Here is a 26,140-nt window from a genome sequence, read left to right on the forward strand (position 1 = left end):
CGCAGCTTTGTTTCTCAAAGTGAATTGCTATTACTTGACGATAAGCTTAGCTTTTTAAGTCTTTCTCTATGGTAAACAGCATACTTTCCTATATAGACAAAACGTGAGTTTCCCAGTCTGAATCGCACATTCTCTGGCGAATTCTGTTCGTTCCAAGCTGGCCTAGCTTGTGGGAAGTTGACTTTGAAGATAAACACACAGCTGATGTTTCACAAAGTGAATTGCTGTTACATGGCAAATAAGCTTAGTTTTCAGTGGTTCTAGACGGTTAAGAGCATACTTTTATATATAGATCAAACGGGCATTTCCCTGTCTGAATCGCACGTTCTTGGCGAATTCTCTTCATTCCAAGATGGCAAAGCTTGTAAGAAGATGCCTTTGACGATAATCACGCAGCTTTGTTTCTCAAAGTGAATTGCTATTACTTGACGATAAGCTTAGCTTTTTTAAGTCTTTCTCTATGTCAAACAGCATACTTTCCTATATAGACAAAACGTGAGTTTCCCAGTCTGAATCGCACATTCTCTGGCGAATTCTTTTCGTTCCAAGATGGCAAAGCTTGTAGGAAGATGCCTTTGAAGATAAACACCCAGCGGGTGTGTTTCACAAAGTGAATTGCTATTACTTGACAATAAGTTAGTTTTTTAAAGAGTTTGTCCACGGTAAAATGCATCCTTTTCTACGTAGACAAAACGTGCATTTCCCAGTGTGAATAGCACATTCTTTGGCGATTTCTGTTGGTTCCAAGCTGGTATAGCTTGTGGGAAGATGACTTTGACGATATACACACAGCGGGTGTTTCACAAAGTGAATTGCTGTTACATGGCAAATAAGCTTAGTTTTCAGTGGTTCTAGACCGTTAAGAGCATACTTTTATATATAGATCAAACGTGCGTTTCCCTGTCTGAATCGCACATTCTTTGGCGATTTCTGTTCGTTCCAAGCTGGCGAAGCTTGTAGGAAGAAGACTTTGACGATAATCACACAGCTTTGTTTCTCAAAGTGAATTGCTATTACTTCACGATAAGCTTAGCTTTTTTAAATGGTTCTCCATGGTAAAGAGCATACTTTTCTATATAGACAAATCGTGAGTTTCCCAGTCAGAATCGCACATTCTCTGGCGAATTCTGTTCGTTCCAAGCGGCCCTAGCTTGTCCGAAGTTGACTTTGAAGATAAACACACAGCTGCTGTTTCACAAAGTGAATTGCTGTTACATGGCAAATAAGCTTAGTTTTCAGTGGTTCTAGACGGTTAAGAGCATACTTTTATATATAGATCAAACGTGCGTTTCCCTGTCTGAATCGCACATTCTTTGGCGAAATCTGTAAGTTCCAAGCTGGCAAAGCTTGTAGGAAGATGCCTTTGAAGATAAACACACAGTGGGTGTTTCACAAATGAATTGCTATTACTTGACGATTAGTTAGTTTTTTAAAAAGGTTGTCCACGGTAAAAAGCATAATTTTCTACATAGACAAAGCGTGCATTTCCCTGTCTGAATAGCACAGTCTTTGGCGATTTTTCTTCCTTCCAAGCTGATATAGCCTGTGGTCAGATGACTTTGACGATATACACACAGCTGCTGTTTCACAAAGTGAATTGCTGTTACATGGCAAATAAGTTTAGTTTTCAGTGGTTCTATACGGTTAAGAGCATACTTTTATATATAGATCAAACGTGCGTTTCCCTGTCTGAATCGCACATTCTTTGGCGATTTCTGTTCGTTCCAAGCTGGCGAAGCTTGTATGAAGAAGACTTTGACGATAATCACACAGCTTTGTTTCTCAAAGTGAATTGCTATTACTTGACGATAAGCTTAGCTTTTTTAAATGGTTCTCCATGGTAAAGAGCATACTTTTCTATATAGACAAAACGTGATTTTCCCAGTCAGAATCGCACATTCTCTGGCGAATTCTGTTCGTTCCAAGCGGCCCTAGCTTGTCCGAAGTTGACTTTGAAGATAAACACACAGCTGCTGTTTCACAAAGTGAATTGCTGTTACATGGCAAATAAGCTTAGTTTTCAGTGGTTCTAGACGGTTAAGAGCATACTTTTATATATAGATCAAACGGGCGTTTCCCTGTCTGAATCGCACTTTCTTTGGCGAATTCTGTTCGTTCCAAGATGGCAAAGCTTGTAGGAAGATGCCTTTGAAGATAAACACCCAGCGGGTGTGTTTCACAAAGTGAATTGCTATTACTTGACAATAAGTTAGTTTTTTAAAGAGGTTGTCCACGGTAAAATGCATCCTTTTCTACGTAGACAAATCGTGCATTTCCCAGTGTGAATAGCACATTCTTTGGCGATTTCTGTGGGTTCCAAGCTGGTATAGCTTGTGGGAAGATGACTTTGAAGATAAACACACAGCTGGTGTTTCACAAAGTGAATTGCTGTTACTTGCCAAATAAGCTTAGTTTTCAGTGGTTCTAGACGGTTAAGAGCATAATTTTATATATAGATTAAACGTGCGTTTCCCTGTCTGCATCGCACATTCTTTGGCGAAATCTGTAAGTTCCAAGCTGGCAAAGCTTGTACGAAGATGCCTTTGAAGATAAACACACAGCGGGTGTTTCACAAAGTGAATTGCTATTACTTGACGATAAGCTTAGCTTTTTTAAGTCTTTCTCTATGTTAAACAGCATACTTTCCTATATAGACAAAAGGTGAGTTTCCCAGTCTGAATCGCACATTCTCTGGCGAATTCTTTTCGTTCCAAGATGGCAAAGCTTGTAGGAAGATGCCTTTGAAGATAAACACCCAGCGGGTGTGTTTCACAAAGTGAATTGCTATTACTTGACAATAAGTTAGTTTTTTAAAGAGTTTGTCCACGGTAAAATGCATCCTTTTCTACGTAGACAAAACGTGCATTTCCCAGTGTGAATAGCACATTCTTTGGCGATTTCTGTTGGTTCCAAGCTGGTATAGCTTGTGGGAAGATGACTTTGACGATATACACACAGCGGGTGTTTCACAAAGTGAATTGCTGTTACATGGCAAATAAGCTTAGTTTTCAGTGGTTCTAGACGGTTAAGAGCATACTTTTATATATAGATCAAACGTGCGTTTCCCTGTCTGAATCGCACATTCTTTGGCGATTTCTGTTCGTTCCAAGCTGGCGAAGCTTGTAGGAAGAAGACTTTGACGATAATCACACAGCTTTGTTTCTCAAAGTGAATTGCTATTACTTGACGATAAGCTTAGCTTTTTTAAATGGTTCTCCATGGTAAAGAGCATACTTTTCTATATAGACAAATCGTGAGTTTCCCAGTCAGAATCGCACATTCTCTGGCGAATTCTGTTCGTTCCAAGCGGCCCTAGCTTGTCCGAAGTTGACTTTGAAGATAAACACACAGCTGCTGTTTCACAAAGTGAATTGCTGTTACATGGCAAATAAGCTTAGTTTTCAGTGGTTCTAGACGGTTAAGAGCATACTTTTATATATAGATCAAACGTGCGTTTCCCTGTCTGAATCGCACATTCTTTGGCGAAATCTGTAAGTTCCAAGCTGGCAAAGCTTGTAGGAAGATGCCTTTGAAGATAAACACACAGTGGGTGTTTCACAAATGAATTGCTATTACTTGACGATTAGTTAGTTTTTTAAAAAGGTTGTCCACGGTAAAAAGCATAATTTTCTACATAGACAAAGCGTGCATTTCCCTGTCTGAATAGCACAGTCTTTGGCGATTTCTCTTCCTTCCAAGCTGGTATAGCCTGTGGTCAGATGACTTTGACGATATACACACAGCTGCTGTTTCACAAAGTGAATTGCTGTTACATGGCAAATAAGCTTAGTTTTCAGTGGTTCTAGACGGTTAAGAGCATACTTTTATATATAGATCAAACGTGCGTTTCCCTGTCTGAATCGCACATTCTTTGGCGATTTCTGTTAGTTCCAAGCTGGCGAAGCTTGTAGGAAGATGATTTTGACGATAATCACACAGCTTTGTTTCTCAAAGTGAATTCCTATTACTTGACGAGAAGCTTAGCTTTTCTAAATGGTTCTCCATGGTAAAAAGCATACTTTTCTATATAGACAAAACGTGAGTTTCCCAGTCTGAATCACACATTCTCTGGCGAATTCTGTTCGTTCCAAGCTGCCATAGCTTGTCGGAAGTTGACTTTGAAGATAAACACACAGCTGCTGTTTCACAAAGTGAATTGCTGTTACATGGCATATAAGCTTAGTTTTCAGTGGTTCTAGACGGTTAAGAGCATACTTTTATATATAGATCAAACGGGCGTTTCCCTGTCTGAATCGCACTTTCTTTGGCGAATTTTGTTCGTTCCAAGATGGCAAAGCTTGTAGGAAGATGCCTTTGAAGATAAACACCCAGCGGGTGTGTTTCACAAAGTGAATTGCTATTACTTGACAATAAGTTAGTTTTTTAAAGAGGTTGTCCACGGTAAAATGTATCCTTTTCTACGTAATCAAAACGTGCATTTCACAGTCTGAATAGCACATTCTTTGGCGATTTCTGTGGGTTCTAAGCTGGTATAGCTTGTGGGAAGATGACTTTGGAGATAAACACACAGCTGGTGTTTCACAAAGTGAATTGCTGTTACTTGCCAAATAAGCTTAGTTTTCAGTGGTTCTAGACGGTTAAGAGCATAATTTTATATATAGATTAAACGTGTGTTTCCCTGTCTGAATCGCACATTCTTTGGCGAAATCTGTAAGTTCCAAGCTGGCAAAGCTTGTAGGAAGATGCCTTTGAAGATAAACACACAGTGGGTGTTTCACAAATGAATTGCTATTACTTGACGATTAGTTAGTTTTTTAAAAAGGTTGTCCACGGTAAAAAGCATAATTTTCTACATAGACAAAGCGTGCATTTCCCTGTCTGAATAGCACAGTCTTTGGCGATTTTTCTTCCTTCCAAGCTGATATAGCCTGTGGTCAGATGACTTTGATGATATGCACACAGCTGGTGTTTCAAAAAGTGAATTGCTGTTACATGGCAAATAAGCTTAGGTTTCAGTGATTCTAGATGGTTAAGAGCATACTTTTATATATAGATCAAACGTGCGTTTCCCTGTCTGAATCGCACATTCTTTGGCGATTTCTGTTCGTTCCAAGCTGGCAAAGCTTGTGGGAAGATGACTTTGACGATAATCACGCAGCTTTATTTCTCAAAATGAATTGCTATTACTTGACGATAAGCTTAGCTTTTTTAAGTGGTTCTCCATGGTAAAAAGCATACTTTTCTATATAGACAAAACGTGAGTTTCCCATTCTGAATCGCACATTCTCTGGCGAATTCTGTTCGATCCAAGCTTGCCTAGCTTGTGGGAAGTTGACTTTGAAGATAAACACACAGCTGATGTTTCACAAAGTGAATTGCTGTTACATGGCAAATAAGCTTAGTTTTCAGTGGTTCTAGACGGTTAAGAGCATACTTTTATATATAGATCAAACGGGCATCCCTGTCTGAATCGCACGTTCTTGGCGATTTCTCTTCATTCCAAGATGGCAAAGCTTGTAAGAAGATGCCTTTGACGATAATCACGCAGCTTTGTTTCTCAAAGTGAATTGCTATTACTTGACGATAAGCTTAGCTTTTTTAAGTCTTTCTCTATGGTAAACAGCATACTTTCCTATATAGACAAAACGTGAGTTTCCCAGTCTTAATCGCACATTCTCTGGCGAATTCTGTTCGTTCCAAGCTGGCCTAGCTTGTGGGAAGTTGACTTTGAAGATAAACACACAGCTGATGTTTCACAAAGTGAATTGCTGTTACATGGCAAATAAGCTTAGTTTTCAGTGGTTCTAGACGGTTAAGAGCATACTTTTATATATAGATCAAACGGGCATTTCCCTGTCTGAATCGCACGTTCTTGGCGAATTCTCTTCATTCCAAGATGGCAAAGCTTGTAAGAAGATGCCTTTGACGATAATCACGCAGCTTTGTTTCTCAAAGTGAATTGCTATTACTTGACGATAAGCTTAGCTTTTTTAAGTCTTTCTCTATGTTAAACAGCATACTTTCCTATATAGACAAAACGTGAGTTTCCCAGTCTGAATCGCACATTCTCTGGCGAATTCTGTTCGTTCCAAGCGGCCCTAGCTTGTCCGAAGTTGACTTTGAAGATAAACACACAGCTGCTGTTTCACAAAGTGAATTGCTGTTACATGGCAAATAAGCTTAGTTTTCAGTGGTTCTAGACGGTTAAGAGCATACTTTTATATATAGATCAAACGTGCGTTTCCCTGTCTGAATCGCACATTCTTTGGCGAAATCTGTAAGTTCCAAGCTGACAAAGCTTGTAGGAAGATGCCTTTGAAGATAAACACACAGTGGGTGTTTCACAAATGAATTGTTATTACTTGACGATTAGTTAGTTTTTTAAAATGGTTGTCCACGGTAAAAAGCATAATTTTCTACATAGACAAAGCGTGCATTTCCCTGTCTGAATAGCACAGTCTTTGGCGATTTCTCTTCCTTCCAAGCTGATATAGCCTGTGGTCAGATGACTTTGACGATATACACACAGCTGCTGTTTCACAAAGTGAATTGCTGTTACATGGCAAATAAGCTTAGTTTTCAGTGGTTCTAAACGGTTAAGAGCATACTTTTATATATAGATCAAACGTGCGTTTCCCTGTCTGAATCGCACATTCTTTGGCAATTTCTGTTCGTTCCAAGCTGGCAAAGCTTGTGGGAAGATGCCTTTGACGATAATCACGCAGCTTTGTTTCTCAAAATGAATTGCTATTACTTGACGATAAGCTTAGCTTTTTTAAGTGGTTCTCCATGGTAAAAAGCATACTTTTCTATATAGACAAAACGTGAGTTTCCCAGTCTGATTCGCACATTCTCTGGCTAATTCTGTTCGTTCCAAGCTGGCCTAGCTTGTGGGAAGTTGACTTTGAGGATAAACACACAGCTGATGTTTCATAAAGTGAATTGCTGTTACATGGCAAATAAGCTTAGTTTTCAGTGGTTCTAGACAGTTAAGAGCATATTTTTATATATAGATCAAACGGGCGTTTCCCTGTCTGAATCGCACATTCTTTGGCGAATTCTCTTCGTTCCAAGATGGCAAAGCTTGTAGGAAGATGCCTTTGACGATAATCACGCAGCTTTGTTTCTCAAAGTGAATTGCTATTACTTGACGATAAGCTTAGCTTTTTTAAGTCTTTCTCCATGGTAAAAAGCATACTTTCCTATGTAGACAAAACGTGAGTTTCCCAGTCTGAATCGCACATTCTCTGGCGAATTCTGTTCGATCCAAGCTGGCCTAGCTTGTGGGAAGTTGACTTTGAAGATAAACACACAGCTGATGTTTCACAAAGTGAATTGCTGTTACATGGCAAATAAGCTTAGTTTTCAGTGGTTCTAGACGGTTAAGAGCATACTTTTATATATAGATCAAACGGGCGTTTCCCTGTCTGAATCGCACATTCTTTGGCGAATTCTCTTCGTTCCAAGATGGCAAAGCTTGTAGGAAGATGCCTTTGACGATAATCACGCAGCTTTGTTTCTCAAAGTGAATTGCTATTACTTGACGATAAGCTTAGCTTTTTTAAGTCTTTCTCCATGGTAAACAGCATACTTTCCTATGTAGACAAAACGTGAGTTTCCCAGTCTGAATCGCACATTCTCTGGCGAATTCTGTTCGATCCAAGCTGGCCTAGCTTGTGGGAAGTTGACTTTGAAGATAAACACACAGCTGATGTTTCACAAAGTGAATTGCTGTTACATGGCATATAAGCTTAGTTTTCAGTGGTTCTAGACGGTTAAGAGCATACTTTTATATATAGATCAAACGTGCGTTTCCCTGTCTGAATCGCACATTCTTTGGCAATTTCTGTTCGTTCCAAGCTGGCAAAGCTTGTGGGAAGATGACTTTGACGATAATCACGCAGCTTTATTTCTCAAAATGAATTGCTATTACTTGACGATAAGCTTAGCTTTTTTAACTGGTTCTCCATGGTAAAAAGCATACTTTTCTATATAGACAAAACGTGAGTTTCCCAGTCTGAATCGCACATTCTCTGGCGAATTCTGATCGTTCCAAGCTGGCCTAGCTTGTGGGAAGTTGACTTTGAAGATAAACACACAGCTGATGTTTCACAAAGTGAATTGCTGTTACATGGCAAATAAGCTTAGTTTTCAGTGGTTCTAGACGGTTAAGAGCATACTTTTATATATAGATCAAACGGGCGTTTCCCTGTCTGAATCGCACTTTCTTTGGCGAATTTTGTTCGTTCCAAGATGGCAAAGCTTGTAGGAAGATGCCTTTGAAGATAAACACCCAGCGGGTGTGTTTCACAAAGTGAATTGCTATTACTTGACAATAAGTTAGTTTTTTAAAGAGGTTGTCCACGGTAAAATGTATCCTTTTCTACGTAATCAAAACGTGCATTTCACAGTCTGAATAGCACATTCTTTGGCGATTTCTGTGGGTTCTAAGCTGGTATAGCTTGTGGGAAGATGACTTTGGAGATAAACACACAGCTGGTGTTTCACAAAGTGAATTGCTGTTACTTGCCAAATAAGCTTAGTTTTCAGTGGTTCTAGACGGTTAAGAGCATAATTTTATATATAGATTAAACGTGTGTTTCCCTGTCTGAATCGCACATTCTTTGGCGAAATCTGTAAGTTCCAAGCTGGCAAAGCTTGTAGGAAGATGCCTTTGAAGATAAACACACAGTGGGTGTTTCACAAATGAATTGCTATTACTTGACGATTAGTTAGTTTTTTAAAAAGGTTGTCCACGGTAAAAAGCATAATTTTCTACATAGACAAAGCGTGCATTTCCCTGTCTGAATAGCACAGTCTTTGGCGATTTTTCTTCCTTCCAAGCTGATATAGCCTGTGGTCAGATGACTTTGATGATATGCACACAGCTGGTGTTTCAAAAAGTGAATTGCTGTTACATGGCAAATAAGCTTAGGTTTCAGTGATTCTAGATGGTTAAGAGCATACTTTTATATATAGATCAAACGTGCGTTTCCCTGTCTGAATCGCACATTCTTTGGCGATTTCTGTTCGTTCCAAGCTGGCAAAGCTTGTGGGAAGATGACTTTGACGATAATCACGCAGCTTTATTTCTCAAAATGAATTGCTATTACTTGACGATAAGCTTAGCTTTTTTAAGTGGTTCTCCATGGTAAAAAGCATACTTTTCTATATAGACAAAACGTGAGTTTCCCATTCTGAATCGCACATTCTCTGGCGAATTCTGTTCGATCCAAGCTTGCCTAGCTTGTGGGAAGTTGACTTTGAAGATAAACACACAGCTGATGTTTCACAAAGTGAATTGCTGTTACATGGCAAATAAGCTTAGTTTTCAGTGGTTCTAGACGGTTAAGAGCATACTTTTATATATAGATCAAACGGGCATCCCTGTCTGAATCGCACGTTCTTGGCGATTTCTCTTCATTCCAAGATGGCAAAGCTTGTAAGAAGATGCCTTTGACGATAATCACGCAGCTTTGTTTCTCAAAGTGAATTGCTATTACTTGACGATAAGCTTAGCTTTTTTAAGTCTTTCTCTATGGTAAACAGCATACTTTCCTATATAGACAAAACGTGAGTTTCCCAGTCTTAATCGCACATTCTCTGGCGAATTCTGTTCGTTCCAAGCTGGCCTAGCTTGTGGGAAGTTGACTTTGAAGATAAACACACAGCTGATGTTTCACAAAGTGAATTGCTGTTACATGGCAAATAAGCTTAGTTTTCAGTGGTTCTAGACGGTTAAGAGCATACTTTTATATATAGATCAAACGGGCATTTCCCTGTCTGAATCGCACGTTCTTGGCGAATTCTCTTCATTCCAAGATGGCAAAGCTTGTAAGAAGATGCCTTTGACGATAATCACGCAGCTTTGTTTCTCAAAGTGAATTGCTATTACTTGACGATAAGCTTAGCTTTTTTAAGTCTTTCTCTATGTTAAACAGCATACTTTCCTATATAGACAAAACGTGAGTTTCCCAGTCTGAATCGCACATTCTCTGGCGAATTCTGTTCGTTCCAAGCGGCCCTAGCTTGTCCGAAGTTGACTTTGAAGATAAACACACAGCTGCTGTTTCACAAAGTGAATTGCTGTTACATGGCAAATAAGCTTAGTTTTCAGTGGTTCTAGACGGTTAAGAGCATACTTTTATATATAGATCAAACGTGCGTTTCCCTGTCTGAATCGCACATTCTTTGGCGAAATCTGTAAGTTCCAAGCTGACAAAGCTTGTAGGAAGATGCCTTTGAAGATAAACACACAGTGGGTGTTTCACAAATGAATTGTTATTACTTGACGATTAGTTAGTTTTTTAAAATGGTTGTCCACGGTAAAAAGCATAATTTTCTACATAGACAAAGCGTGCATTTCCCTGTCTGAATAGCACAGTCTTTGGCGATTTCTCTTCCTTCCAAGCTGATATAGCCTGTGGTCAGATGACTTTGACGATATACACACAGCTGCTGTTTCACAAAGTGAATTGCTGTTACATGGCAAATAAGCTTAGTTTTCAGTGGTTCTAAACGGTTAAGAGCATACTTTTATATATAGATCAAACGTGCGTTTCCCTGTCTGAATCGCACATTCTTTGGCAATTTCTGTTCGTTCCAAGCTGGCAAAGCTTGTGGGAAGATGCCTTTGACGATAATCACGCAGCTTTGTTTCTCAAAATGAATTGCTATTACTTGACGATAAGCTTAGCTTTTTTAAGTGGTTCTCCATGGTAAAAAGCATACTTTTCTATATAGACAAAACGTGAGTTTCCCAGTCTGATTCGCACATTCTCTGGCTAATTCTGTTCGTTCCAAGCTGGCCTAGCTTGTGGGAAGTTGACTTTGAGGATAAACACACAGCTGATGTTTCATAAAGTGAATTGCTGTTACATGGCAAATAAGCTTAGTTTTCAGTGGTTCTAGACAGTTAAGAGCATATTTTTATATATAGATCAAACGGGCGTTTCCCTGTCTGAATCGCACATTCTTTGGCGAATTCTCTTCGTTCCAAGATGGCAAAGCTTGTAGGAAGATGCCTTTGACGATAATCACGCAGCTTTGTTTCTCAAAGTGAATTGCTATTACTTGACGATAAGCTTAGCTTTTTTAAGTCTTTCTCCATGGTAAAAAGCATACTTTCCTATGTAGACAAAACGTGAGTTTCCCAGTCTGAATCGCACATTCTCTGGCGAATTCTGTTCGATCCAAGCTGGCCTAGCTTGTGGGAAGTTGACTTTGAAGATAAACACACAGCTGATGTTTCACAAAGTGAATTGCTGTTACATGGCAAATAAGCTTAGTTTTCAGTGGTTCTAGACGGTTAAGAGCATACTTTTATATATAGATCAAACGGGCGTTTCCCTGTCTGAATCGCACATTCTTTGGCGAATTCTCTTCGTTCCAAGATGGCAAAGCTTGTAGGAAGATGCCTTTGACGATAATCACGCAGCTTTGTTTCTCAAAGTGAATTGCTATTACTTGACGATAAGCTTAGCTTTTTTAAGTCTTTCTCCATGGTAAACAGCATACTTTCCTATGTAGACAAAACGTGAGTTTCCCAGTCTGAATCGCACATTCTCTGGCGAATTCTGTTCGATCCAAGCTGGCCTAGCTTGTGGGAAGTTGACTTTGAAGATAAACACACAGCTGATGTTTCACAAAGTGAATTGCTGTTACATGGCATATAAGCTTAGTTTTCAGTGGTTCTAGACGGTTAAGAGCATACTTTTATATATAGATCAAACGTGCGTTTCCCTGTCTGAATCGCACATTCTTTGGCAATTTCTGTTCGTTCCAAGCTGGCAAAGCTTGTGGGAAGATGACTTTGACGATAATCACGCAGCTTTATTTCTCAAAATGAATTGCTATTACTTGACGATAAGCTTAGCTTTTTTAACTGGTTCTCCATGGTAAAAAGCATACTTTTCTATATAGACAAAACGTGAGTTTCCCAGTCTGAATCGCACATTCTCTGGCGAATTCTGATCGTTCCAAGCTGGCCTAGCTTGTGGGAAGTTGACTTTGAAGATAAACACACAGCTGATGTTTCACAAAGTGAATTGCTGTTACATGGCAAATAAGCTTAGTTTTCAGTGGTTCTAGACGGTTAAGAGCATACTTTTATATATAGATCAAACGGGCATTTCCCTGTCTGAATCGCACGTTTTTGGCGAATTCTCTTCATTCCAAGATGGCAAAGCTTGTAGGAAGATGCCTTTGACGATAATCACGCAGCTTTGTTTCTCAAAGTGAATTGCTATTACTTGACGATAAGCTTAGCTTTTTTAAGTCTTTCTCCATGGTAAACAGCATACTTTCCTATGTAGACAAAACGTGAGTTTCCCAGTCTGAATCGCACATTCTCTGGCGAATTCTGTTCGATCCAAGCTGGCCTAGCTTGTGGGAAGTTGACTTTGAAGATAAACACACAGCTGATGTTTCACAAAGTGAATTGCTGTTACATGGCAAATAAGCTTAGTTTTCAGTGGTTCTAGACGGTTAAGAGCATACTTTTATATATAGATCAAACGGGCGTTTCCCTGTCTGAATCGCACATTCTTTGGCGAATTCTCTTCGTTCCAAGATGGCAAAGCTTGTAGGAAGATGCCTTTGACGATAATCACGCAGCTTTGTTTCTCAAAGTGAATTGCTATTACTTGACGATAAGCTTAGCTTTTTTAAGTCTTTCTCCATGGTAAACAGCATACTTTCCTATGTAGACAAAACGTGAGTTTCCCAGTCTGAATCGCACATTCTCTCGCGAATTCTGTTCGATCCAAGCTGGCCTAGCTTGTGGGAAGTTGACTTTGAAGATAAACACACAGCTGATGTTTCACAAAGTGAATTGCTGTTACATGGCATATAAGCTTAGTTTTCAGTGGTTCTAGACGGTTAAGAGCATACTTTTATATATAGATCAAACGTGCGTTTCCCTGTCTGAATCGCACATTCTTTGGCAATTTCTGTTCGTTCCAAGCTGGCAAAGCTTGTGGGAAGATGCCTTTGACGATAATCACGCAGCTTTGTTTCTCAAAATGAATTGCTATTACTTGACGATAAGCTTAGCTTTTTTAAGTGGTTCTCCATGGTAAAAAGCATACTTTTCTATATAGACAAAACGTGAGTTTCCCAGTCTGAATCGCACATTCTCTGGCGAATTCTGTTCGTTCCAAGCTGGCCTAGCTTGTGGGAAGTTGACTTTGAAGATAAACACACAGCTGATGTTTCACAAAGTGAATTGCTGTTACATGGCAAATAAGCTTAGTTTTCAGTGGTTCTAGACGGGTAAGAGCATACTTTTATATATAGATCAAACGGGCGTTTCCCTGTCTGAATCGCACATTCTTTGGCGAATTCTCTTCGTTCCAAGATGGCAAAGCTTGTAGGAAGATGCCTTTGACGATAATCACGCAGCTTTGTTTCTCAAAGTGAATTGCTATTACTTGACGATAAGCTTAGCTTTTTTAAGTCTTTCTCCATGGTAAACAGCATACTTTCCTATGTAGACAAACCGTGAGTTTCCCAGTCTGAATCGCACATTCTCTGGCGAATTCTGTTCGATCCAAGCTGGCCTAGCTTGTGGGAAGTTGACTTTGAAGATAAACACACAGCTGATGTTTCACAAAGTGAATTGCTGTTACATGGCAAATAAGCTTAGTTTTCAGTGGTTCTAGACGGTTAAGAGCATACTTTTATATATAGATCAAACGGGCGTTTCCCTGTCTGAATCGCACATTCTTTGGCGAATTCTCTTCGTTCCAAGATGGCAAAGCTTGTAGGAAGATGCCTTTGACGATAATCACGCAGCTTTGTTTCTCAAAGTGAATTGCTATTACTTGACGATAAGCTTAGCTTTTTTAAGTCTTTCTCCATGGTAAACAGCATACTTTCCTATGTAGACAAAACGTGAGTTTCCCAGTCTGAATCGCACATTCTCTGGCGAATTCTGTTCGATCCAAGCTGGCCTAGCTTGTGGGAAGTTGACTTTGAAGATAAACACACAGCTGATGTTTCACAAAGTGAATTGCTGTTACATGGCATATAAGCTTAGTTTTCAGTGGTTCTAGACGGTTAAGAGCATACTTTTATATATAGATCAAACGTGCGTTTCCCTGTCTGAATCGCACATTCTTTGGCAATTTCTGTTCGTTCCAAGCTGGCAAAGCTTGTGGGAAGATGACTTTGACGATAATCACGCAGCTTTATTTCTCAAAATGAATTGCTATTACTTGACGATAAGCTTAGCTTTTTTAAGTCGTTCTCCATGGTAAACAGCATACTTTCCTATGTAGACAAAACGTGAGTTTCCCAGTCTGAATCGCACATTCTCTCGCGAATTCTGTTCGATCCAAGCTGGCCTAGCTTGTGGGAAGTTGACTTTGAAGATAAACACACAGCTGATGTTTCACAAAGTGAATTGCTGTTACATGGCATATAAGCTTAGTTTTCAGTGGTTCTAGACGGTTAAGAGCATACTTTTATATATAGATCAAACGTGCGTTTCCCTGTCTGAATCGCACATTCTTTGGCAATTTCTGTTCGTTCCAAGCTGGCAAAGCTTGTGGGAAGATGCCTTTGACGATAATCACGCAGCTTTGTTTCTCAAAATGAATTGCTATTACTTGACGATAAGCTTAGCTTTTTTAAGTGGTTCTCCATGGTAAAAAGCATACTTTTCTATATAGACAAAACGTGAGTTTCCCAGTCTGAATCTCACATTCTCTGGCGAATTCTGTTCGTTCCAAGCTGGCCTAGCTTGTGGGAAGTTGACTTTGAAGATAAACACACAGCTGATGTTTCACAAAGTGAATTGCTGTTACATGGCAAATAAGCTTAGTTATCAGTGGTTCTAGACGGGTAAGAGCATACTTTTATATATAGATCAAACGGGCGTTTCCCTGTCTGAATCGCACATTCTTTGGCGAATTCTCTTCGTTCCAAGATGGCAAAGCTTGTAGGAAGATGCCTTTGACGATAATCACGCAGCTTTGTTTCTCAAAGTGAATTGCTATTACTTGACGATAAGCTTAGCTTTTTTAAGTCTTTCTCCATGGTAAACAGCATACTTTCCTATGTAGACAAAACGTGAGTTTCCCAGTCTGAATCGCACATTCTCTGGCGAATTCTGTTCGATCCAAGCTGGCCTAGCTTGTGGGAAGTTGACTTTGAAGATAAACACACAGCTGATGTTTCACAAAGTGAATTGCTGTTACATGGCATATAAGCTTAGTTTTCAGTGGTTCTAGACGGTTAAGAGCATACTTTTATATATAGATCAAACGTGCGTTTCCCTGTCTGAATCGCACATTCTTTGGCAATTTCTGTTCGTTCCAAGCTGGCAAAGCTTGTGGGAAGATGACTTTGACGATAATCACGCAGCTTTATTTCTCAAAATGAATTGCTATTACTTGACGATAAGCTTAGCTTTTTTAAGTGGTTCTCCATGGTAAAAAGCATACTTTTCTATATAGACAAAACGTGAGTTTCCCAGTCTGAATCGCACATTCTCTGGCGAATTCTGTTCGATCCAAGCTGGCCTAGCTTGTGGGAAGTTGACTTTGAAGATAAACACACAGCTGATGTTTCACAAAGTGAATTGCTGTTACATGGCAAATAAGCTTAGTTTTCAGTGGTTCTAGACGGTTAAGAGCATACTTTTATATATAGATCAAACGTGCGTTTCCCTGTCTGAATCGCACATTCTTTGGCAATTTCTGTTCGTTCCAAGCTGGCAAAGCTTGTGGGAAGATGACTTTGACGATAATCACGCAGCTTTATTTCTCAAAACGAATTGCTATTACTTGACGATAAGCTTAGCTTTTTTAAGTGGTTCTCCATGGAAAAAAGCATACTTTTCTATATAGACAAAACGTGAGTTTCCCAGTCTGAATCGCAATTCTCTGGCGAATTCTGTTCGTTCCAAGCTGGCCTAGCTTGTGGGAAGTTGACTTTGAAGATAAACACACAGCTGATGTTTCACAAAGTGAATTGCTGTTACATGGCAAATAAGCTTAGTTTTCAGTGGTTCTAGACGGTTAAGAGCATACTTTTATATATAGATCATACGGGCATTTCCCTGTCTGAATCGCACGTTCTTGGCGAATTCTCTTCATTCCAAGATGGCAAAGCTTGTAGGAAGATGTCTTTGACGATAATCACGCAGCTTTGTTTCTCAAAGTGAATTGCTATTACTTGACGATAAGCTTAGCTTTTTTAAGTGGTTCTCCATGGTAAAAAGCATACTTTTCTATATAGACAAAACGTGAGTTTCCCAGTCTGAATCGCACATTCTCTGGCGAATTCTGTTCGTTCCAAGCTGGCCTAGCTTGTGTAGTTGACTTTGAAGATAAACACACAGCTGATGTTTCACAAAGTGAATTGCTGTTACATGGCAAATAAGCTTAGTTTTCAGTGGTTCTAGACAGTTAAGAGCATACTTTTATATATAGATCAAATGGGCGTTTCCCTGTCTGATTCGCACATTCTTTGGCCAATTCTCTTCGTTCCAAGTGGCAAAGCTTGTAGGAAGATGCCTTTGACGATAATCACGCAGCTTTGTTTCTCAAAGTGAATTGCTATTACTTGACGATAAGCTTAGCTTTTTTAAGTCTTTCTCCATGGTAAACAGCATACTTTCCTATGTAGACAAAACGTGAGTTTCCCAGTCTGAATCGCACATTCTCTGGCGAATTCTGTTCGATCCAAGCTGGCCTAGCTTGTGGGAAGTTGACTTTGAAGATAAACACACAGCTGATGTTTCACAAAGTGAATTGCTGTTACATGGCAAATAAGCTTAGTTTTCAGTGGTTCTAGACGGTTAAGAGCATACTTTTATATATAGATCAAACGGGCGTTTCCCTGTCTGAATCGCACATTCTTTGGCGAATTCTCTTCGTTCCAAGATGGCAAAGCTTGTAGGAAGATGCCTTTGACGATAATCACGCAGCTTTGTTTCTCAAAGTGAATTGCTATTACTTGACGATAAGCTTAGCTTTTTTAAGTCTTTCTCCATGGTAAACAGCATACTTTCCTATGTAGACAAAACGTGAGTTTCCCAGTCTGAATCGCACATTCTCTGGCGAATTCTGTTCGATCCAAGCTGGCCTAGCTTGTGGGAAGTTGACTTTGAAGATAAACACACAGCTGATGTTTCACAAAGTGAATTGCTGTTACATGGCAAATAAGCTTAGTTTTCAGTGGTTCTAGACGGTTAAGAGCATACTTTTATATATAGATCAAACGGGCGTTTCCCTGTCTGAATCACACATTCTTTGGCGAATTCTCTTCGTTCCAAGATGGCAAAGCTTGTAGGAAGATGCCTTTGACGATAATCACGCAGCTTTGTTTCTCAAAGTGAATTGCTATTACTTGACGATAAGCTTAGCTTTTTTAAGTCTTTCTCCATGGTAAACAGCATACTTTCCTATGTAGACAAAACGTGAGTTTCCTAGTCTGAATCGCACATTCTCTGGCGAATTCTGTTCGATCCAAGCTGGCCTAGCTTGTGGGAAGTTGACTTTGAAGATAAACACACAGCTGATGTTTCACAAAGTGAATTGCTGTTACATGGCATATAAGCTTAGTTTTCAGTGGTTCTAGACGGTTAAGAGCATACTTTTATATATAGATCAAACGTGCGTTTCCCTGTCTGAATCGCAAATTCTTTGGCAATTTCTGTTCGTTCCAAGCTGGCAAAGCTTGTGGGAAGATGACTTTGACGATAATCACGCAGCTTTATTTCTCAAAATGAATTGCTATTACTTGACGATAAGCTTAGCTTTTTTAAGTGGTTCTCCATGGTAAAAAGCATACTTTTCTATATAGACAAAACGTGAGTTTCCCAGTCTGAATCGCACATTCTCTGGCGAATTCTGTTCGTTCCAAGCTGGCCTAGCTTGTGGGAAGTTGACTTTGAAGATAAACACACAGCTGATGTTTCACAAAGTGAATTGCTGTTACATGGCAAATAAGCTTAGTTTTCAGTGGTTCTAGACGGTTAAGAGCATACTTTTATATATAGATCAAACGGGCGTTTCCCTGTCTGAAACCCACATTCTTTGGCGAATTCTCTTCGTTCCAAGATGGCAAAGCTTGTAGGAAGATGCCTTTGACGATAATCACGCAGCTTTGTTTCTCAAAGTGAATTGCTATTACTTGACGATAAGCTTAGCTTTTTTAAGTGGTTCTCCATGTTAAAAAGCATACTTTTCTATATAGACAAAACGTGAGTTTCCCAGTCTGAATCGCACATTCTCTGGCGAATTCTGTTCGTTCCAAGCTGGCCTAGCTTGTGGGAAGTTGACTTTGAAGATAAACACACAGCTGATGTTTCACAAAGTGAATTGCTGTTACATGGCAAATAAGCTTAGTTTCAGTGGTTCTAGACAGTTAAGAGCATACTTTTATATATAGATCAAACGGGCGTTTCCCTGTCTGAATCGCACATTCTTTGGCGAATTCTCTTCGTTCCAAGATGGCAAAGCTTGTAGGAAGATGCCTTTGACGATAATCACGCAGCTTTGTTTCTCAAAGTGAATTGCTATTACTTGACGATAAGCTTAGCTTTTTTAAGTCTTTCTCCATGGTAAACAGCATACTTTCCTATGTAGACAAAACGTGAGTTTCCCAGTCTGAATCGCACATTCTCTGGCGAATTCTGTTCGATCCAAGCTGGCCTAGCTTGTGGGAAGTTGACTTTGAAGATAAACACACAGCTGATGTTTCACAAAGTGAATTGCTGTTACATGGCAAATAAGCTTAGTTTTCAGTGGTTCTAGACGGTTAAGAGCATACTTTTATATATAGATCAAACTGGCGTTTCCCTGTCTGAATCGCACATTCTTTGGCGAATTCTCTTCGTTCCAAGATGGCAAAGCTTGTAGGAAGATGCCTTTGACGATAATCACGCAGCTTTGTTTCTCAAAGTGAATTGCTATTACTTGACGATAAGCTTAGCTTTTTTAAGTCTTTCTCCATGGTAAAAAGCATACTTTCCTATGAAGACAAAACGTGAGTTGCCCAGTCTGAATCGCACATTCTCTGGCGAATTCTGTTCGTTCCAAGCTGGCCTAGCTTGTGGGAAGTTGACTTTGAAGATAAACACACAGCTGATGTTTCACAAAGTGAATTGCTGTTACATGGCAAATAAGCTTAGTTTTCAGTGGTTCTAGACGGTTAAGAGCATACTTTTATATATAGATCAAACGGGCGTTTCCCTGTCTGAATCGCACATTCTTTGGCGAATTCTCTTCGTTCCAAGATGGCAAAGCTTGTAGGAAGATGCCTTTGACGATAATCACGCAGCTTTGTTTCTCAAAGTGAATTGCTATTACTTGACGATAAGCTTAGCTTTTTTAAGTCTTTCTCCATGGTAAACAGCATACTTTCCTATGTAGACAAAACGTGAGTTTCCCAGTCTGAATCGCACATTCTCTGGCGAATTCTGTTCGATCCAAGCTGGCCTAGCGTGTGGGAAGTTGACTTTGAAGATAAACACACAGCTGATGTTTCACAAAGTGAATTGCTGTTACATGGCAAATAAGCTTAGTTTTCAGTGGTTCTAGACGGTTAAGAGCATACTTTTATATATAGATCAAACGGGCGTTTCCCTGTCTGAATCGCACATTCTTTGGCGAATTCTCTTCGTTCCAAGATGGCAATGCTTGTAGGAAGATGCCTTTGACGATAATCACGCAGCTTTGTTTCTCAAAGTGAATTGCTATTACTTGACGATAAGCTTAGCTTTTTTAAGTCTTTCTCCATGGTAAACAGCATACTTTCCTATGTAGACAAAACGTGAGTTTCCCAGTCTGAATCGCACATTCTCTGGCGAATTCTGTTCGATCCAAGCTGGCCTAGCTTGTGGGAAGTTGACTTTGAAGATAAACACACAGCTGATGTTTCACAAAGTGAATTGCTGTTACATGGCATATAAGCTTAGTTTTCAGTGGTTCTAGACGGTTAAGAGCATACTTTTATATATAGATCAAACGTGCGTTTCCCTGTCTGAATCGCACATTCTTTGGCAATTTCTGTTCGTTCCAAGCTGGCAAAGCTTGTGGGAAGATGACTTTGACGATAATCACGCAGCTTTATTTCTCAAAATGAATTGCTATTACTTGACGATAAGCTTAGCTTTTTTAAGTGGTTCTCCATGGTAAAAAGCATACTTTTCTATATAGACAAAACGTGAGTTTCCCAGTCTGAATCGCACATTCTCTGGCGAATTCTGTTCGTTCCAAGCTGGCCTAGCTTGTGGGAAGTTGACTTTGAAGATAAACACACAGCTGATGTTTCACAAAGTGAATTGCTGTTACATGGCAAATAAGCTTAGTTTTCAGTGGTTCTAGACGGTTAAGAGCATACTTTTATATATAGATCAAACGGGCGTTTCCCTGTCTGAATCGCACATTCTTTGGCGAATTCTCTTCGTTCCAAGATGGCAAAGCTTGTAGGAAGATGCCTTTGACGATAATCACGCAGCTTTGTTTCTCAAAGTGAATTGCTATTACTTGACGATAAGCTTAGCTTTTTTAAGTCTTTCTCCATGGTAAACAGCATACTTTCCTATGTAGACAAAACGTGAGTTTCCCAGTCTGAATCGCACATTCTCTGGCGAATTCTGTTCGATCCAAGCTGGCCTAGCGTGTGGGAAGTTGACTTTGAAGATAAACACACAGCTGATGTTTCACAAAGTGAATTGCTGTTACATGGCAAATAAGCTTAGTTTTCAGTGGTTCTAGACGGTTAAGAGCATACTTTTATATATAGATCAAACGGGCGTTTCCCTGTCTGAATCGCACATTCTTTGGCGAATTCTCTTCGTTCCAAGATGGCAATGCTTGTAGGAAGATGCCTTTGACGATAATCACGCAGCTTTGTTTCTCAAAGTGAATTGCTATTACTTGACGATAAGCTTAGCTTTTTTAAGTCTTTCTCCATGGTAAACAGCATACTTTCCTATGTAGACAAAACGTGAGTTTCCCAGTCTGAATCGCACATTCTCTGGCGAATTCTGTTCGATCCAAGCTGGCCTAGCTTGTGGGAAGTTGACTTTGAAGATAAACACACAGCTGATGTTTCACAAAGTGAATTGCTGTTACATGGCATATAAGCTTAGTTTTCAGTGGTTCTAGACGGTTTAGAGCATACTTTTATATATAGATCAAACGTGCGTTTCCCTGTCTGAATCGCACATTCTTTGGCAATTTCTGTTCGTTCCAAGCTGGCAAAGCTTGTGGGAAGATGACTTTGACGATAATCACGCAGCTTTATTTCTCAAAATGAATTGCTATTACTTGATGATAAGCTTAGCTTTTTTAAGTGGTTCTCCATGGTAAACAGCATACTTTCCTATGTAGACAAAACGTGAGTTTCCCAGTCTGAATCGCACATTCTCTGGCGAATTCTGTTCGATCCAAGCTGGCCTAGCATGTGGGAAGTTGACTTTGAAGATAAATACACAGCTGATGTTTCACAAAGTGAATTGCTGTTACATGGCAAATAAGCTTAGTTTTCAGTGGTTCTAGACGGTTAAGAGCATACTTTTATATATAGATCAAACGGGCGTTTCCCTGTCTGAATCGCACATTCTTTGGCGAATTCTCTTCGTTCCAAGATGGCAAAGCTTGTAGGAAGATGCCTTTGACGATAATCACGCAGCTTTGTTTCTCAAAGTGAATTGCTATTACTTGACGATAAGCTTAGCTTTTTTAAGTCTTTCTCCATGGTAAACAGCATACTTTCCTATGTAGACAAAACGTGAGTTTCCCAGTCTGAATCGCACATTCTCTGGCGAATTCTGTTCGATCCAAGCTGGCCTAGCTTGTGGGAAGTTGACTTTGAAGATAAACACACAGCTGATGTTTCACAAAGTGAATTGCTGTTACATGGCATATAAGCTTAGTTTTCAGTGGTTCTAGACGGTTAAGAGCATACTTTTATATATAGATCAAACGTGCGTTTCCCTGTCTGAATCGCACATTCTTTGGCAATTTCTGTTCGTTCCAAGCTGGCAAAGCTTGTGGGAAGATGACTTTGACGATAATCACGCAGCTTTATTTCTCAAAATGAATTGCTATTACTTGACGATAAGCTTAGCTTTTTTAAGTGGTTCTCCATGGTAAAAAGCATACTTTTCTATATAGACAAAACGTGAGTTTCCCAGTCTGAATCGCACATTCTCTGGCGAATTCTGTTCGATCCAAGCTGGCCTAGCTTGTGGGAAGTTGACTTTGAAGATAAACACACAGCTGATGTTTCACAAAGTGAATTGCTGTTACATGGCAAATAAGCTTAGTTTTCAGTGGTTCTAGACGGTTAAGAGCATACTTTTATATATAGATCATACGGGCATTTCCCTGTCTGAATCGCACGTTCTTGGCGAATTCTCTTCATTCCAAGATGGCAAAGCTTGTAGGAAGATGCCTTTGACGATAATCACGCAGCTTTGTTTCTCAAAGTGAATTGCTATTACTTGACGATAAGCTTAGCTTTTTTAAGTGGTTCTCCATGGTAAAAAGCATACTTTTCTATATAGACAAAACGTGAGTTTCCCAGTCTGAATCGCACATTCTCTTGCGAATTCTGTTCGTTCCAAGCTGGCCTAGCTTGTGGGAAGTTGACTTTGAAGATAAACACACAGCTGATGTTTCACAAAGTGAATTGCTGTTACATGGCAAATAAGCTTAGTTTTCAGTGGTTCTAGACGGTTAAGAGCATACTTTTATATATAGATCAAACGGGCGTTTCCCTGTCTGAATCGCACATTCTTTGGCGAATTCTCTTCGTTCCAAGATGGCAAAGCTTGTAGGAAGATGCCTTTGACGATAATCACGCAGCTTTGTTTCTCAAAGTGAATTGCTATTACTTGACGATAAGCTTAGCTTTTTTAAGTCTTTCTCCATGGTAAACAGCATACTTTCCTATGTAGACAAAACGTGAGTTTCCCAGTCTGAATCGCACATTCTCTGGCGAATTCTGTTCGATCCAAGCTGGCCTAGCTTGTGGGAAGTTGACTTTGAAGATAAACACACAGCTGATGTTTCACAAAGTGAATTGCTGTTACATGGCATATAAGCTTAGTTTTCAGTGGTTCTAGACGGTTAAGAGCATACTTTTATATATAGATCAAACGTGCGTTTCCCTGTCTGAATCGCACATTCTTTGGCAATTTCTGTTCGTTCCAAGCTGGCAAAGCTTGTGGGAAGATGACTTTGACGATAATCACGCAGCTTTATTTCTCAAAATGAATTGCTATTACTTGACGATAAGCTTAGCTTTTTTAAGTGGTTCTCCATGGTAAAAAGCATACTTTTCTATATAGACAAAACGTGAGTTTCCCAGTCTGAATCGCACATTCTCTGGCGAATTCTGTTCGATCCAAGCTGGCCTAGCTTGTGGGAAGTTGACTTTGAAGATAAACACACAGCTGATGTTTCACAAAGTGAATTGCTGTTACATGGCAAATAAGCTTAGTTTTCAGTGGTTCTAGACGGTTAAGAGCATACTTTTATATATAGATCAAACGGGCGTTTCCCTGTCTGAATCGCACATTCTTTGGCGAATTCTCTTCGTTCCAAGATGGCAAAGCTTGTAGGAAGATGCCTTTGACGATAATCACGCAGCTTTGTTTCTCAAAGTGAATTGCTATTACTTGACGATAAGCTTAGCTTTTTTAAGTCTTTCTCCATGGTAAACAGCATACTTTCCTATGTAGACAAAACGTGAGTTTCCCAATCTGAATCGCACATTCTCTGGCGAATTCTGTTCGATCCATGCTGGCCTAGCTTGTGGGAAGTTGACTTTGAAGATAAACACACAGCTGATGTTTCACAAAGTGAATTGCTGTTACATGGCATATAAGCTTAGTTTTCAGTGGTTCTAGACGGTTAAGAGCATACTTTTATATATAGATCAAACGTGCGTTTCCCTGTCTGAATCGCACATTCTTTGGCAATTTCTGTTCGTTCCAAGCTGGCAAAGCTTGTGGGAAGATGACTTTGACGATAATCACGCAGCTTTATTTCTCAAAATGAATTGCTATTACTTGACGATAAGCTTAGCTTTTTTAAGTGGTTCTCCATGGAAAAAAGCATACTTTTCTATATAGACAAAACGTGAGTTTCCCAGTCTGAATCGCACATTCTCTGGCGAATTCTGTTCGTTCCAAGCTGGCCTAGCTTGTGGGAAGTTGACTTTGAAGATAAACACACAGCTGATGTTTCACAAAGTGAATTGCTGTTACATGGCAAATAAGCTTAGTTTTCAGTGGTTCTAGACAGTTAAGAGCATACTTTTATATATAGATCAAATGGGCGTTTCCCTGTCTGAATCGCACATTCTTTGGCGAATTCTCTTCGTTCCAAGTGGCAAAGCTTGTAGGAAGATGCCTTTGACGATAATCACGCAGCTTTGTTTCTCAAAGTGAATTGCTATTACTTGACGATAAGCTTAGCTTTTTTAAGTCTTTCTCCATGGTAAACAGCATACTTTCCTATGTAGACAAAACGTGAGTTTCCCAGTCTAAATCGCACATTCTCTGGCGAATTCTGTTCGATCCAAGCTGGCCTAGCGTGTGGGAAGTTGACTTTGAAGATAAACACACAGCTGATGTTTCACAAAGTGAATTGCTGTTACATGGCAAATAAGCTTAGTTTTCAGTGGTTCTAGACAGTTAAGAGCATACTTTTATATATAGATCAAACGGGCGTTTCCCTGTCTGAATCGCACATTCTTTGGCGAATTCTCTTCGTTCCAAGATGGCAAAGCTTGTAGGAAGATGCCTTTGACGATAATCACGCAGCTTTGTTTCTCAAAGTGAATTGCTATTACTTGACGATAAGCTTAGCTTTTTTAAGTGGTTCTCCATGGTAAAAAGCATACTTTTCTATATAGACAAAACGTGAGTTTCCCAGTCTGAATCGCACATTCTCTGGCGAATTCTGTTCGTTCCAAGCTGGCCTAGCTTGTGGGAAGTTGACTTTGAAGATAAACACACAGCTGATGTTTCACAAAGTGAATTGCTGTTACATGGCAAATAAGCTTAGTTTTCAGTGGTTCTAGACAGTTAAGAGCATACTTTTATATATAGATCAAACGGGCGTTTCCCTGTCTGAATCGCACATTCTTTGGCGAATTCTCTTCGTTCCAAGATGGCAAAGCTTGTAGGAAGATGCCTTTGACGATAATCACGCAGCTTTGTTTCTCAAAGTGAATTGCTATTACTTGACGATAAGCTTAGCTTTTTTAAGTCTTTCTCCATGGTAAACAGCATACTTTCCTATGTAGACAAAACGTGAGTTTCCCAGTCTGAATCGCACATTCTCTGGCGAATTCTGTTCGATCCAAGCTGGCCTAGCTTGTGGGAAGTTGACTTTGAAGATAAACACACAGCTGATGTTTCACAAAGTGAATTGCTGTTACATGGCAAATAAGCTTAGTTTTCAGTGGTTCTAGACGGTTAAGAGCATACTTTTATATATAGATCAAACGGGCGTTTCCCTGTCTGAATCGCACATTCTTTGGCGAATTCTCTTCGTTCCAAGATGGCAAAGCTTGTAGGAAGATGCCTTTGACGATAATCACGCAGCTTTGTTTCTCAAAGTGAATTGCTATTACTTGACGATAAGCTTAGCTTTTTTAAGTCTTTCTCCATGGTAAACAGCATACTTTCCTATGTAGACAAAACGTGAGTTTCCCAGTCTGAATCGCACATTCTCTGGCGAATTCTGTTCGATCCAAGCTGGCCTAGCGTGTGGGAAGTTGACTTTGAAGATAAACACACAGCTGATGTTTCACAAAGTGAATTGCTGTTACATGGCAAATAAGCTTAGTTTTCAGTGGTTCTAGACAGTTAAGAGCATACTTTTATATATAGATCAAATGGGCGTTTCCCTGTCTGAATCGCACATTCTTTGGCGAATTCTCTTCGTTCCAAGATGGCAAAGCTTGTAGGAAGATGCCTTTGACGATAATCACGCAGCTTTGTTTCTCAAAGTGAATTGCTATTACTTGACGATAAGCTTAGCTTTTTTAAGTCTTTCTCCATGGTAAACAGCATACTTTCCTATGTAGACAAAACGTGAGTTTCCCAGTCTGAATCGCACATTCTCTGGCGAATTCTGTTCGATCCAAGCTGGCCTAGCTTGTGGGAAGTTGACTTTGAAGATAAACACACAGCTGATGTTTCACA

Source organism: Rattus norvegicus, chromosome 12 (assembly GCF_021556685.1).
Source record: "Rattus norvegicus strain SHRSP/BbbUtx chromosome 12, alternate assembly SHRSP_T2T, whole genome shotgun sequence".
In the NCBI taxonomy this organism is placed as follows: Eukaryota; Metazoa; Chordata; class Mammalia; order Rodentia; family Muridae; genus Rattus; species Rattus norvegicus.